The sequence below is a fragment of the Zingiber officinale genome, chromosome 10A (assembly GCF_018446385.1).
Source record: "Zingiber officinale cultivar Zhangliang chromosome 10A, Zo_v1.1, whole genome shotgun sequence".
NCBI classification, from domain to species: domain Eukaryota; kingdom Viridiplantae; phylum Streptophyta; class Magnoliopsida; order Zingiberales; family Zingiberaceae; genus Zingiber; species Zingiber officinale.
In genome coordinates this window covers 61,005,925-61,022,010 of record NC_056004.1, presented here as the reverse complement: position 1 = coordinate 61,022,010, position 16,086 = coordinate 61,005,925, and the positions used below count along the sequence as shown (strand labels likewise).

General features: G+C 37.9%; 1 non-coding gene across 1 annotated transcript; it reads left to right on the top strand.

The window, feature by feature from the left end:
• Positions 1 to 9,868: 9,868 nt before the first annotated feature.
• Positions 9,869 to 9,974, top strand: LOC122028295. Its single transcript, XR_006124702.1, has one exon. It is a non-coding gene; the product is annotated as a small nucleolar RNA R71 (small nucleolar RNA).
• Positions 9,975 to 16,086: the final 6,112 nt, after the last annotated feature.

Genomic DNA, 16,086 nt, shown 5'->3' with positions numbered 1-16,086 from the left:
CTAGTAGGGCACTTGTTTCTATAGTGCCCTCTCTCCTTGCACTTAAAACAGGTTATATGAAATTTATTATTTGAATTTACAATATTACCTTTTAGATCCATGATAGAATTCTCCCCCTTTACTGTTGCCATCTTGAATTCGGATTCAGATTCAGTTATCTCTTCTTTAGCCATCAGTGCTATGAAATCGATCTGATCCGATTCTTCTGAGTCTGGTTCAGAGGTTGACTCTGGAGATTCGTAATCAGATTCAAACTCTAGTTCGACTTGATCTTCTGACTCTGAAGGAATCTCATGAAGCTTGAGCAATTTCTCCCAAAGCTCCTTCGCATTGTTGAACTTTCCAACTCGATCAAGCTCTAAATTTGTTAATCCGCATAGGAGAGTCCATGTTGCTTTTGCATTTGCCTCAAATTTTATTCTTGTTTGTGCATTCCACTTGTCACAGGCGATGGGTACACCTTCTTTAGTGGGGAGAATAAATCCGATTTGAACTGTGGTCCATATCTCCTCTTGGATTTTTGGTTGGTGCTACATTTGATCTTTCCAGTATCTGAAATCTTCTTCGGAGAAGAGCGGCAGGCAATCTTTGCTATAGCCTTTTTGATGGGCCATTTAGGAGAAAACTCTCGCACACAAAAAGAAAAAGAACCAAATATCCCAAGACATGGTCTTGGATTAGTAGGGCAGGAGAGAAAAAAATAACAATTAAAGTTTTTTTAAAAAAAATAAAATATTAATAAAAATATTATCACAACTTTTTGAAAATGCGATATTTCGCTAATACCGACCACTGGCGAAAAGTTGAAAGTGAATTTTTGAAAATAGGTTTGGAGGGAAAAAATGAAAGGTAGTTGTACCGATTCAGAGCGACCCCACTCTGATACCAATTGTTGGATCGAAAAGCGCTAGAGGGAGAGGGGGATGAATTGCGCTCGTGGCTTTCACTTATAATTTCGGAAAATCAACGAGTAAATGCAGCGGAAATATAAAACAAACACTGAAAGACACCAAGTATTTTTTACTTGGTTCGGAGCCTTGGGCGACTCCTACTCCAAGGCCCACGCTCGTTGAACGTTTACTTGGGCAACAACCATAAGCTCACAAATATTACAAGAGATTATTACACTAATACTATACTAAAAAACTATGCCGAGAACAAGAAATTGAAACTTCACAGCTTCGGGTCATCGGGGTCTTGTTATAGCTCAACCATATCATCTCGTTAGCAGTGCGTTGAAGAAAGATGGCTTTTTCAATGATGTCCTAAGCCTCTGCTAAAGACAAGCTTATATAGCCTGTGGAGGGCGCCTTCAAGGCCCTTGAGGGTGTTAGTAATTAGCCATAAGAGTCAATCATGAGATGATTAGGCTTTTTGGATTAATCATTGATTTAGACTCGAATGAACCCACTCATTAGATTAAGTGTAATCTGAATTAGACTCATTGAGTTAGACTCAAATAGATCCAATTGTTGGATTGAGTCGAATTGCATGGGAATCAATGGGTAAGACTCATTGGGTGAACTTGAGTTCACCAAGGAAGTTGAATGGTCAAAATTCAACCATTGGATTGAATAGTTGATTTTGAGCCATTGGATTAGAAGATGAAAGGGTGGAGACTCTTGGTATTCCATGGGATGGTTATAAATATCATTTGGATGATATTTTTCATAAGATTTTCATCACTTGAGAAGGTGAAAGGTCTCTTTGCTTCTTCTTCTGCCTCCTTTCCTTGCTTGGCCGAAACATACATTTGAGGTTGCTAGAACAACCTTGTATGTTTCCTTCTCCATCTTGTTGAGTTTGTGAGACAAACGAAGGCAAGGCTTGTTCGTGTGAATATCGTAGAGGCACGAACGCTTGATCGTGCTGTGATCTGAGCTGTCGGGAGATCGTGAGCACGCTTCAAAGGTATAACTCTATCATGTCTTTAATCTAACCTAGTATAAGATTATGTTTCCCTTCGCATGGATCTTCTGGAGGAAATAGGTTTTTCGGATGCGCATTTGCGTGTTTAGCAAGCTATTCCCTACAGAGGGCGCCTCCATCACCGGCGGATTCGCAATGCGGATAAGCTCCGCTTCGCCCGCTGCTTATCCTCTTGAGGGCACCTCTGATACCCTTGAGGGCGCCTCCAAGACGTCTAAGGCACCTCTTGCTCCTTTGGAGGGCGTCTCTAGCTCATCTACGTAGACTCCTCAGCCCTTGCACCCGAAGCACCTCCAAGATCCATGGAGGGCACCTCGGGTACTATTCATCTGAGGTAAAACTTGCTCTTTTGTCCCTACAAGATATGTTAGTCCCAAAATATCAAGTATACTCTACAACACAAAGTTAGCACATAATAATAACATATACATAAATGTCTAATAGTCACCGGACTGTCCGGTTCTGACTTCGGATTCTCAACCAAAAATCCTAGGTTGAATCGACGCCTACTATTCCCTCATCGGGGAACACGTCCTCACCTACTCCACTCAGGAGAGTTTACCTGTTGCCAGTTGATCCTCCAGACCAACTAGACTTTTTCTCAGCGCTCGATGCTCCAGTAATTTCTGTTGGACGTCCACTCCATGACCCACCCAGTCTTTCACCTAGTTCGCGACACTAGGACTTTCCACCTAGAGTCCTCGACTCTAGGACTTTTGCCCGAAGCCCTCGACCCGCCAAGACTTTCTACCTAGGGTTACCACCCCCTAGGACTTAGGGTTACCTCCCCATAGGGTTTTCCCTTTGCCTAATCGCAGTTAGGACTTTTCCTCACCTAGGGTTACCACCCCCTAGGACATAGGGTTACCACCCCCTAGGGTTTTTCTACCTACCTAACCACAGCTAGGACTTTTGCCTAAGTATACTTAAGACTTTCCTGCAACCTCATTCAAACACGTTAGATAACAAGACAACCTAACTTTGAACCATTTGACATAATCAAAACACAGGTTTGACTGTCGGATGCTTCCCGCACCAACATCTTTCTCCTCTTGCAACTTAGATTAGCAGTAATAGCATAAAAATAAACAATATGAAACTAAAAGAAAGAGACTCAAAATTTCCTTGGTTACAACCGGGGTGATTGTTAATCCAAGGCAGATGAAAGCTTACTAAGGATCTCCTTTGATGAAGGTGAATAAGCCTCTTACACATAGTGATAGCTCAGACTATTGCTAGGAAATGAATATTCAAGTTGTTACATCTTTTCTTAGTCCAGGGGTCTTTTTATAGCCCCTGGAAAAACTTATCCGCAGGCTGAAGGCACATTCCATAGGGCTAGAAGGCGCCTCTAGCGAGGCGCTAGTGGATAAAGCTTTATCCACTGCAACGGCTCGAACCAGCCTGGTTGAAGGCGCCTTCCATAACCATGGAAGGCACCTTCCATGATGAGTTGAAGGCGCCTTCCATGGGTAAGGAAGGAGCTAGTGGATAAAGCTTTATCCACTACAACGGCTCGAACCAGCCTGGTTGAAGGCGCCTTCCATAGCCATGGAAGGCACCTTCCATGATGAGTTGAAGGCACCTTCCATGGGTAAGGAAGGCGCCTTCCATGAAGGCTTGAAGGCGCTTTCCATGAATGCTTGAAGGCACCTTCCATGCACAGTGAAGGTGCCTTCCAGCAAAAGGCTTCAGCTTCTTTTTCTCTTTTTCTCGCTCTTCCGCTTGGGTGATTTCGGCCAACCGAAATAACGGTCACTCGAACCCAATTTCGGCCTTCCCCTCGAGTAGCCTTCCTCCCCGGCTTCTCATCCCTTGGACCGCCATGTGCATCTTTCTCATCCACCGGTGTACTCTTCCACAACACCTTGTCCCTCAAACACACCGAGCTCGTCGACTCTCTCTCATGTCATCCTTCTCGCTAGCTGTGTTTTCTTCTTGACTTCCTGTGCTTCTAAGATCCTGCACACTTAGACACAGGAATCAAAACATAATAGGACCTAACCTAACTTGGTTGATTACACTAAAGACAACTTTGGGGTTCCAACAATCTCCCCCTTTTTTGATGTGAGCAATCCAAGTTAAGTTAGGGTAAACTAACCATAAATAAAAGATAATAAAATTGCAATACCAAGTAAAAATAATAAAATTGTAGTTATGCAATAAAGTGCAAAAATATTTTCAAATTTAAATTTAATTTAAATTGAACTACTAATGCAATTATGCAATAAAGTGCAAAAACAATTTCAAATTTAAAATTTGAATTGAACTACTACCTCCCCCTAGACTTAACCTTTCCTTCTCCCCCTTTGATCACATAAAAATGGGGTACCAAAAAAATCTAAGGGTAAAAAAAACTTAATTTTCTAAGTGAGACTTGCAAGTAAAAGAAATTTCTAAGTGGAAAAGGTAAGTCAAGTCAAACTTGTTCTTCCCTACACCCCCTTTTGATCACATTAAAATTGGTGTTCTTTTAACTATAAAAAAAATTCTAATTGAAAAATAATTTTAATGCATTTTGACAGAAGAAAATACATTTTCAAGATTTATAATTTCAAATTTTTTTTAAAAAAAATTTATTTAGATAAATAACTAAAAAAAATTCAAAAATATTTTCTTAGTTAGCAGGGATATCTCATGTGGAATAATTGAAAATTGTGAATAACAAAATTTAAATGTAAAAAAATGAGATTTTTCTATAGATGAATATTGAATTCCTCTTTCTCAAAAAATCGGAATGAAATTTATTTCGAACAATAATTAAACTCAAAATGAATTTTGTAAAAAAATCAATTGCAAAAAAAAAATTAATACAAGCAAGACTTTGGAATCCAAAATAAATTTCTTCCTACCGGATTAATAAAAAAATTTTTAGGTACATGCTTTCTTGACAATTTTCTAATTTGTCTATTATGATATTTAAATTTCCAATTTCATCCATTATACTTTCTAAAATTCGAAGCAAAGAATTTTGAACATGCAGAAACTTTTAAAGTTTGTATTTGTTCCTTTAACATTTCTTTTCTATTTTTAGTTTGTCGAAATCCTCTAATCGATAAGCTGTTGCTAGAGTTCCTTTTAACTCATTATTCTCTGTTAATAATTTTTTATTTTCAATTTCTAATTTGTAAGAATCTTTTGACAATATTTTTATAAGTTTAAACATTTGGTCAGGAGGTAAAGATCATACCTAACTTACCTTGTCGACTTCTGATGCACCCCCTGTGGAGCTGCTTTCTTCCGAAGACTCTCCCCCTTCATTGATGCTCTGTTAATGATCCGCAAGTGTACGGATACATCATCAATAATAAAGAAAGATATCATATCCACAGGGACTGGTAATCACTAAAGATATCTCAAAATGAATTAGCTAAAGAACTAATCAATTGATTTATAACAACTAAGTGCAACTATAGAAAAGTAAAGTATAAAAACAGGAATAAGGGCTACGATAAAAAGGTTGTTCTAGGAGTTTTGGTTTTTTTGTAATGTCATTCAATGTAAATGATCTACTAGGTCTTATTCCTCAACTGTCCATCATTTGTAGAAGGTTGTCGATTCTTTCTTGAAATAGACAATCGGCTTAGGACTAAAATTTATATCTAAATGTGATCAATTAGGAATGATTCCTATGATATCCTTACACGGGCTTACCTGTCATGTGCATCCCTCAGAAAACCAACATAGAAATTCATTACTTCTCAACAAATCAAGATATAAAAGATTAACGCATACAACTATCCTACCCCCTTGAATGACCTTATTTCACCCTCAAGATTATCCCTCAATTGTCCTTACACGGGCATGTCTGTCACATACATCCCTCAGATAATCGAATAAGGAATTATCTCTACGAGATCCACAAGACACTCAAACATTCAATCAAGAATGGTAATTAAGATCAATCACATCCATCCACACAAGATCAAATGGATACAAAATAGGACAATATCATAGAAATAGGAAATTGGCAAATCGATAAAAGTTTAAATCAAATCACATTACAAATACTTCCTCCATCCTAGAACAAAGAGATCTAATCCATAGAACAAGAAAAGAAATCCAAAGACAAGAAGTTTACAAACATCTTGATCCTAAAACCCAAGAAGAATAGGGAAGAAAAGTTTATCTACAATGAAGAACCATCTTCGGATCCAATCCTTGTTCCTCGAAGTCGATTCGTTGAAGATCCACCCTTAGATAGCCGGAAAATCCCTCCAAGAAAGTGTAGGAATGCCCAAATCTTGATTTCTCCCAAAAGGGAGAACTCCCCCCTTTCAAATGAGGAAGAACCCCTTATATAGAGCTCTGGTTTGGGCGCCACACGACCCCGAGAAATGGCCGTGTGAAGCTCATTCATTCCCTTCACTGCCCAAGTGACACGGGCATGTGATGTTCACACGGCCGTGGCATGCTCTGCCACTCCCCCTTGCACGGCCGTGTAGATCTACACGGCCTGCCCTGCCTCTTGCTCTGGAACTCCTGCACGTCCATATCTGGGACACGACCACGACTTTCTTGGCTTCTGGAAATGTTGCACGGTCATGTGACATACACGGCCATGCACTGCTTTGGCTCTGGAAGGCTCGCACGACTGTGTGATACTCACACGGCCTGGACACTCCTTTATTCTGCCAGTGCTGCAGGGGTGAGGATCACCACATGGCCTGGGCAACTCCCCATGACAGGGTCATGTGGCACTCTTGGATGGTACCTTCCTCTTTCGTTGAATTGTAGATTTTGCCTCGAACATCAATTTTCTCCAAATTTGACTCCTGTGCACAGAAAATACACAAAAGCAGATCTCCGAACCAAAAGAGTAAATATGCTAAAAGCAAAGCTGGAAGTACAAAAATGCATATATAAATCATGCGCAAAATATGTGAATGTGCGTCAAAACATACTAAACAAGTGTATACAATCTACACACATCACACCCCCAGACTTAAACTTTTGCTTGTCCTCATGCAAAAATGTCACAATCTTAATTCATATGCTCTATAAGGCATTCATAATCCCTAATGTACTTTCCTAACTCTATCAGAAAGTTTCATTAACAAGCATGATCATGGAAATAAGTCAAGTATGGCTCAAGCATAAGTCTCTTGTGCACAGTGCAAAAAGTGACCCAAACTTTTCAAGTTTCAATCTTTGTCCTAGTCAAGTCGTCATCCAAATGAGGTTCTAATATTTTTGGTGATAGTCACTTACCTGCCACACACTTGGTTCATATTTCTCAATCAACCCAAGGTCTCAAAGGCATGCTCAATCTCAAGAGAAGTTAAGTAGTCATTTCTCCAGTAACCTAACTTGGTCTCAAAGGGGTGACTTACTAGATTCCACTCACGACAACTATTTTTTATATCCCTTATTCACTTCTTTTTTTCACTTTTTTTCTCTTTTATATAAGTATTTGCATTGTGTAAAACTTATTTACAAATGTACTTTTAGTATAAATGTTGGGATATTTTGATTTTTCCAAATGAGCTTACATGATTTGAGCATCATCCAGTATCTAAAATGAAGTTTGAGAAATCACCATGGAAACCAAGTACTAAACAAACAAGATGAATCATGACTATTTCAATGATATCAACTATCCAAGCTCAAGTATAGTGAAGGTAAGATTCTTAAGGTCAAGCCAAATCTCAAACTTATCTCCATATGATACTTAGCTTATTTCATGCTACCCAAGATAGAGAAAAGATATACACTAAGGGGGTGCTTGGTTTGTGGAAGGGAATGGGATTAGGAATGGGATTCATTGAAGTAAGAATGGGAATGAGGAGTTTTGAATCCGTGGACCCCACCATTCCCATTCCCCCCATTTTACTTGGTAATGGCCAAATCCCATATTTGGGGGTTTGAATCCGTGGGCCCCACCATTCCCATTCCAAATATTAACATTCCAAACACTAACTTTCAATCCCTTTCCAATTCCTCATTTCCATTCCCTCCAACCAAGCACTCCCTAAGCATACTACTAGCATCATTTAAAACATCATGAATCAAGAAAATAGATGTGCTAACATTTTTACTAAAAGATAACAAAGCATATAAGTGAAGTTTGATGTTCTCAAGATGTATGCCATGAAAAATCAAAACAAAATGCAAGACATAAGCAAAAAAAAAAACAAACAAAGCAAATCAAATGCATCTAACGCATCCCCCCAGACTTAAACTTTTCATTGTCCCAATGAAAACTAAAAACAATGAAGAGGAGATTAAAAGTAAGATAAGTTACCAAATGGCGTGTTTCAAATGCCCATGTTAATAACTTCTCCATCATGTAGTTGCACTCCTCCTTACCTTAGAATCCTATAAAAGAAGATAGACAACAAAAAATTCAGTAGAGGATACAAGTTTATTATAATGAAAGAAATAAAACTAGAAAGAATTAAAGGCATGAATGAAAACAAATAAAATGAACTTGGGTTTCCTCCCAAGAACCACTTGTTTAAGGTCATTAGCTCGACCACCTCATAAAATTCATCGAAATTTCGCTCTTAGAGGAGTAAGATATTTCAACACCCTCCTACCAAGGGCTCTTATTATGGAGAGAGCTTCCAATATAGGAATTACAAAATAAAGTATTGCTCTCTCCATCTTCATCTTCTTTGAAGTTCTCTCAGGTGGTCGAAGACGGTTCAGTGTGAGCTTCCAATTATTAGCCCAAGTGAAATCTGCACATGCAAAGAAAATACAAATCTCCCACAAACATATTAGATAAGATAGAGCCATAACCATATTAAGATAAGCATAATAAGAAATAAACACTGAATCACATCCAACAAAATCAATGATAGGTACCTCTATAAAATTTTCCAAAAGATTACAATAAATACTAACCTTACTTTGCTGAGAGATACCTGAAATTTCTAAACATGTAGATGTGACTTCCTCTGAATCAAATGATGGTTCTAACTCTGGCTCAGGTGTTGATGATATCAATGATGATGATTCTTGAGACTTTGCTAGCTCTGTAAAAGTCCCTACACATTGTTCCACAACATGATCAATTCTTACAACCTCTAAGGGTTTTGTGGACAAAGGTGGTAATCCTTGAGATGTTGCTTCCACAACACAGCTCCCTACATATTCTTCCATATCATCATCATCAACACATACATCAAAAAATAAACCAACATCTATATCCTCAATAGCAAAATCAATAACAAGAGGATCAATAACTTCACTTGCAATTTTAAATTGATCTACCACATCACATTCATCATCTAAAAATTTAATGTCACTATAACACCCTATAAAATTTGAAGGCAGATATGAAAACTTATTTACCACTACATTATCAATAAAATCCTCATCTGAAGAGTCCTCATCTTCATATACCTTCAAAAACCTGCACTCAACCATATTAGTGTCACAGGATTTGCCGAAGTCTTTATTTTCATTGACCCCCAATAACCTTTATGGAAAAGGAACCCTTAGTGAAGGTCATGGGAAAGATTGAACTTCCTTTTTCCCAAATTCCCTTTGAGCTTTTGGAGGAGGTCCAACTTGCTTATCTAGTGTTGGTGTGATCAATAACCCAACATCATCACACTTTTCACTAGATCTTGTCTGCGAAGGAGGGGGATCTCCTTTAAACCATTTTGAAACAATACTTTCAATCTTTGCCGCCAAATGTTTGAACTCCTCGTTCTGTGACTTGTGATTTTCAAGACTCATAGATGGTTGAGTTACAATTTGTTTGACAGGCTCTATAGCATTTACGGCTTGCACTTCATGAATGTTTGAGGGAAATTTCATCCAACTTATGTTCGACCATTCATGGAGGTTCAATGTCACTTGATCAATTAACATATATGCTTCATCTACACTTTTGTCCATAAAAGATCCTCCAGCTGATGAATCTAATAAACTCTTGTCTTAGAAAGAAATTCTCCCATAGAATATGTGCAGAATCAACCATTTTTCAAAACTATGATGAGGGCACTGTCTTTAAAGACTCTTGAATCTATCCCAAGCTTCAAATAATGATTCTCCATATGCTTGAGCAAAATTTGTTATGCAATTCCTCATATACACTGTTCTGCTTGGAGGGAAAAATGTTAACTAGAGCCCTAGAGCCAATCATTTGATGATTGTATTTTGGACTTATTGTATCATATTCTATATAAATAAAGGAATTTGTATATTGGTTATTATACTTACTTGTATTGGTGCCAAATAAACTAAGTATAATAATGTCCTTGAGTGGATGGTTCTCACCTATATCAATCGGTTAGTTGAACCGATAGTGAGATGATATAGGGAACACTACTCTTAATCATTCCTAGTCGAGTATTAACATTCAGGGACAATGTTAATGCAATAAGACTAGCATGTAGGTCAACACGATGACTTGATCTCACAAGTCATGGATATAGAGATATCAAGTTGACACATGGGTATGCATTAGAGAATGTATACTGAATGACCCGCCATGAGAAAGTATCATGGATCGTTATATGAGTGTCATATACTTTCTCATGTGGCTATTAGTATGACTACTAGTCCTTAGACCTGAAGTCACCATGGTTCCCTACATAACGAGTTATGTACTTTAGTTTCGTCAAACGTCACCCGTAACTGGGTGGACTATAAAGGCGATTTCTGGGTATGTAACAAATTATGCGGAGGGATGTGAGTGATGTAGATGGGATCTATCCCTCCTATATGACGGGAGTGACATCAGTATTCTTGATAGAGTGAGACCACGAAGTGCATGGCCATGCCCAAATGAGTCAATATAGGATATTGAGCTCGTTTGATTTAGTGAGTCTACTTGAAGTTCAAGATTTAGATTGGTCAGAGGATGACACGATCTATGCCTCACATTGACCAATCTAGATGTCTAGGATAGAAGGACACTTGTCATATTTTGTGAGGAGTCACAATTAGTAGTCACAAGGTGATGTCGGATCTCGACATTCTTGTAACTTGGGTAGTAATGATGTGTTGCTAGATACCGCTCATTACTTATGCTCCTAAATGGGTTTAGGGCATTGCCAATGTTACAAGAACCTATAGGGTCACACACTAAGGACAATTAGATGGAAATTAGGTTCATATGATGAACCAAGAGGATTAGATTCATTTGATGAATCAAATTGGATTAAGAGTAATCCTAATTGGGATAACTTGAGTAGGACTCAAGTTGATTCATGTGTTCAATGAGTCTAATTTAGATTATGACTCATTGAATCAATTTAATTTAATGAATTAGATTCATTATATATTAAATTGGCTTGAATCAAATGGTTAGATTAGATCAACCATGGAAGAGGTTTGGTCAAGTTTGACTTGACTTGAGTGGAAGATTAAAAGTCAACTTTGACTTGACTTTATGCCACCTCATTGGTGAGTTGGCATTGATGTGGACTAATGATGTTACTCCACATCATCATCATGGTTGCCACCTCATGAGAGTTACTAGTGAGTGCCACCTCATGGAGGTTACATTCTCTCCTTGATGACAACTTAATGCATTAATGAGGGGAGTTACACATGAGAAAGGTGGCCGACCACATTTTGAATGGGGTGTGAATTGATTTTCATAATTCATTCAAGTGTGGAATTTTTACATCTTCTTCCTCTCAAGCTCTCCCTCTCCTCCTTCCTTGGCCAAACCACATAGGTGCTAGCACACCTTGGTTTTTGGTCACCTCCACCTAGTGTGTTCGTGTGGATACGTGTAGAGAGTTGTCTACATTGACAACTTCGAGATCCGGCATACCGAGGACGAGCGGGATACGCAAAAAGGGCACGCAACAAGGGTAAAGATCTTCATCATGTAGATCTAGAAGTTTTGTAACTCATACTCGTATGTTTTCGAATTTTTCTTCGCACGAGATCCATTGGCTAGGGTGATTCGGGGTTTCCACGACGCAAAAAAGCGGTTTTCGCGGCCCGAAAAACCCAACAAAAAAATGATTCAAAAATTGCTTCTCCAATTGCTCCCAACTTGTGATACTTTGAGGATGGAGAGAATATAAGCAAGTCCTTGCTTTTGCCTTGATACTGAATGGAAATGCTATCAATCAAACTGCATCTGCTGACACTCCTTCACATTTCACCATATCACAAATCTCTAAAAATATTTCAAGATGCAGATAAGGACTTTCTGATACTTCTCCTCCAAATTTGTGACCTTGTATCATGAAAATTAACTCTGGGTCTAGTTGAAAACTTTCTGCTTCAATTTGAGGTTGCACAATGGGAGATAAAAATCTTATAGAAAAGGGTGTAGAAAAATTTCTCATGGGCTTGCTTGACATGTTAGAGATCATGGATATTCAAGAAAAAGTTATTAGAAGGAAAAAAAATTCAAGAATCAAAGACAAGAAATCAAATGAAATAAGAAAAGCAAGAAAGAAAATGCAAAATTTAAATTGCAAGAAAGAAAGTACATAATGAAAACAAGAAAGAAAAGAATAAAGGAAAAAAGAAAAGTGTCTAGAATAATTCATATGCTAATCAACTAATGTGTTTATAAGTTTTTGTAATTCTTGATGCCTTTATGAGGTTTGATCTTATCATACACAAGAACGATATTGCAAGATATGTTTACAAAAGAAAAGTAAAGAAAAATTTAGATCAAAAGAAAAACAGACAAAAGCTAGACTAGAATGCTAGAAATCAAGAATGCAGAATTAGAATTAGAATTAGAATTGCAACAAAACAAATTGTCAAGAAGTAGAAAGATATGCAAAAATTATGAAAACATAATTCTAAAGTTTAGTTACAACTATGCTAACGAAAAGAAAAGTTATGTTTAGTCTAACTCAATTGATAATCTCTAATGTTATAGCGCAGCCCCCGACAACGGTGTCAAAAACTTGTTAACGATTCGCAAGTCTACGGATACATCCTCAGTAATAAAGAAAGATATCATATCCACAGGGACTGATATAACCACTAAAGATATCTCAAAATGAATTAGCTAAACAACTAATCAATTGATTTATAACAACTAAGTGCAACTATAGAAAAGTAAAGTATAAAAATAGGAATAAGGGCTACGATAAAAGGGTTGTTCTAGGAGTTTTGGTTTCTTTGTAATTGTTAGTTAGAGCCCTAGAGCCAATCATATAATGATTGTTGTATGGACTTATTGTATCATATTCTTATGTATATAAAGGCATTTGTTTTTGGTTATTATACTTACTTGTATTGTTGCCAAATAACTAAGTATAATAGCATCCTTGAGTAGAAAGTTCTTATATATATTAATCGATTGGTTGAATCGATAGTGAGATGGTATAGAAAACACTACTCTTATTCATTCCTAGTCAAGTATTAACATTCAGGGACAATGTTAATGCGACGAGACTAGCATGTAGGTCAACTCGATGACTTGATCTCACAAGTCATGGATATGGAGATATCAAGTTGACACATGGGTATGTATTGGAGAATGTATACTGAATGACCCGCCATGAGAAAGTATCATGGATCGTTATATGAGTGTCATATACTTTCTCATGTGGCTATTATTATGACTATTAGTCCTTGGACCTGAAGTCACCATGGTTCCCTATATAAGGAGTTACATACTTTGACTTCGTCAAACGTCACCCGTAACTGGGTGGACTATATAGGCGATTACTGGGTATGTAACAAATTATGCGGAGGGATGTGAGTGATGTAGATGGGATCTATCCCTCCTATATGATGGGAGTGATATCTTGGTTCTTGATAGAGTGAGACCACTAAGTGCATGGTCATGCCCAAATGAGTCGATATGATATATTGAGCTCATTTGATTAGAGTGAGTCCACTTGGAGTTCAAGACATAGATTGATTTGAGGATGACACGGTCTATGCCTCATTTGATCAATCTAGATATCGTGGATAGAAGGACATTGTCATTGTGAGAGTCACAATTAGTAGTCACGAAGGTAATGTTTGATCTCAACATTCTTGCAACTTGGGTAGCAATGATTGCTAGATGCCGCTTATTACTTATGTATCTAAATAAGATTTAGAAACATTGCCAACGTTGCAAGAACCTATTGGGTCACACACAAAGAACAAGTGAATGGAGATTAGGTTCATATGATGAACCAATTGGATTAGGTTCATGTGATGAATCAAAAATTAGATTAAGAGTAATCTAATTTAGGCTTTTTGAGTTAGACTCAATTAGGTTGGATTTAACTCACCAAGGAAGATGAGTGATCAAGTTTGACTTGACCATATGGAAGTGGAAATATCAAATTTGACTTGATGCCACCTCATGAAGGATAACTTATCCTACATGGCATGACTAGCCAACACATCCTTGCCAAATCATCAAGGGAGAGCAAGATTCCTAATGTGGCCGACCATATGAATAGAAGATTCATTGGTCGTCCAAATGAATGCATTAAGATTCATTGAATGCAATTAATTGCATTCCTAGTGTGGCTAGCCACATGAATGGAAGTTTCATTGGCTGCCTAAATGAATGCATTAAGATTCATTGAATGCAATTAATTGCATTCCTTGTGTGGCCGACCATATGAATGGAAGATTCATAGGCATTGAATTAATTCATTCATTTGGTATCATCTTACTTACTTCTTCCTTGCTCCTTCTCCTCTCTTTGCCGAGAGCTCCAAGCAAGACAAAAAAGTTAGTGAGTTTATCCAAGAAGAAAGGTAGAGTGATAGTCACATAGAAATTAAGAGGAGCGTTTGAGATTATATCTTTCTCTTTTCTCCTACCTTTCTTCCAATCCCACCCGAGAGCACTAGGGAGTGCTAGCACACTTGTGGTGCTCTCTTCTCCATCCTTGAGTGTTAGAGAACAATTCTTATTCGTGTGGATACTACTAGAGGCGTGCACGTTTGAACACAGTCGATTTCCGAAGGACCTTGGATGAGCGGGATTTGCGAAGGGCTTCGCTTCAAAGGTATAACACTCACCATGTAGATCTAAAGTAGATTGATCTAGAGTAGGAAATAAGTACAAGAATTTTATTAATTTTTCGCACGGATCCGTGGCTAGCATTCAGGGTTTCCGCAACGCAAAAAAGAAGTTTTTTCGGCTCAAATTGCTAACAGTAATGTCATTCAATGTAAATGATCTACCAAGTCTTATTCCTCAACTATCCATCATTTGTAGAAGGTTGTCGATTCTCTCTTGCAATAGACAATCGGCTTAGGACTAAAATCTATATCCAAATGTGATCAATTAGGAATGATTCCTATGATGTCCTTACACGGGCTTGCCTGTCACGTGCATCCCTCGGAAAATCAACATAGAAATTCATTACATCTCAACCAAATCAAGATATAAAAGATTAACGCATACAACTATCCTACCCCCTTGAATGACCTTATTTCACCCTCAAGATTATCCCTCAATCCTCCTTACATGGGTATGTCTATCGCGTACATCCCTCGGATAATTGAATGAGGAATTACCTCTACGAGATCCACAAGACACTCAAACATTCAATCAAGAATTGCAATTAAGATCAATCACATCCATCCACACAAGATTAAATGGATACAAAATAGGACAATATCATAGAAATAGGAATTTGGCAAATCCGCAAGAATTTACATCAAATCACATTACAAATACTCCCTCCATCCTAGAACAAAGAGATCTAATCCATAGAACAAGAAAATAAATCCAAAGACAAGAAGTTTACAAGCATCTTGATCCCAAAACCCAAAAAGAATAGGGATGAAAAGCTTATCTACGATGAAGAACCATCTTCGGATCCAATCCTCGTTCCACAGAGTCGATTCATTGAAGATCCGCTCTTAGATCGCCGGAAAATCCCTCCAAGAAAGAGGAGGAACGCCCAAATCTTGATTTCTCCCAAAAGGGAGAACTCCCCCTTTCAAATGAGGAAGAAACCCTTATGTAGAGCTAGGGTTTGAGCGCCACACGACCCCGAGACACGGCCATGTGAAGCTCACACGGCCTGGTTCATGTAACACCCACGAAATATTTTAACTATACATATGGGTTTTCTCTTCTAAAATGAAAGGAAAAGAGAAATATAACCAAAAAGAAATTAAAAAAAAGAGAGGAGTTAGGGATTGAACCATAAACCCCTCACAATAGATAATGCTAAATGGGTATGATAACCACTAGAGTCATGAATGATATATGATTAGCAAAGAATGGAAATTGTAGTTAAAAGTAAGAGTATGA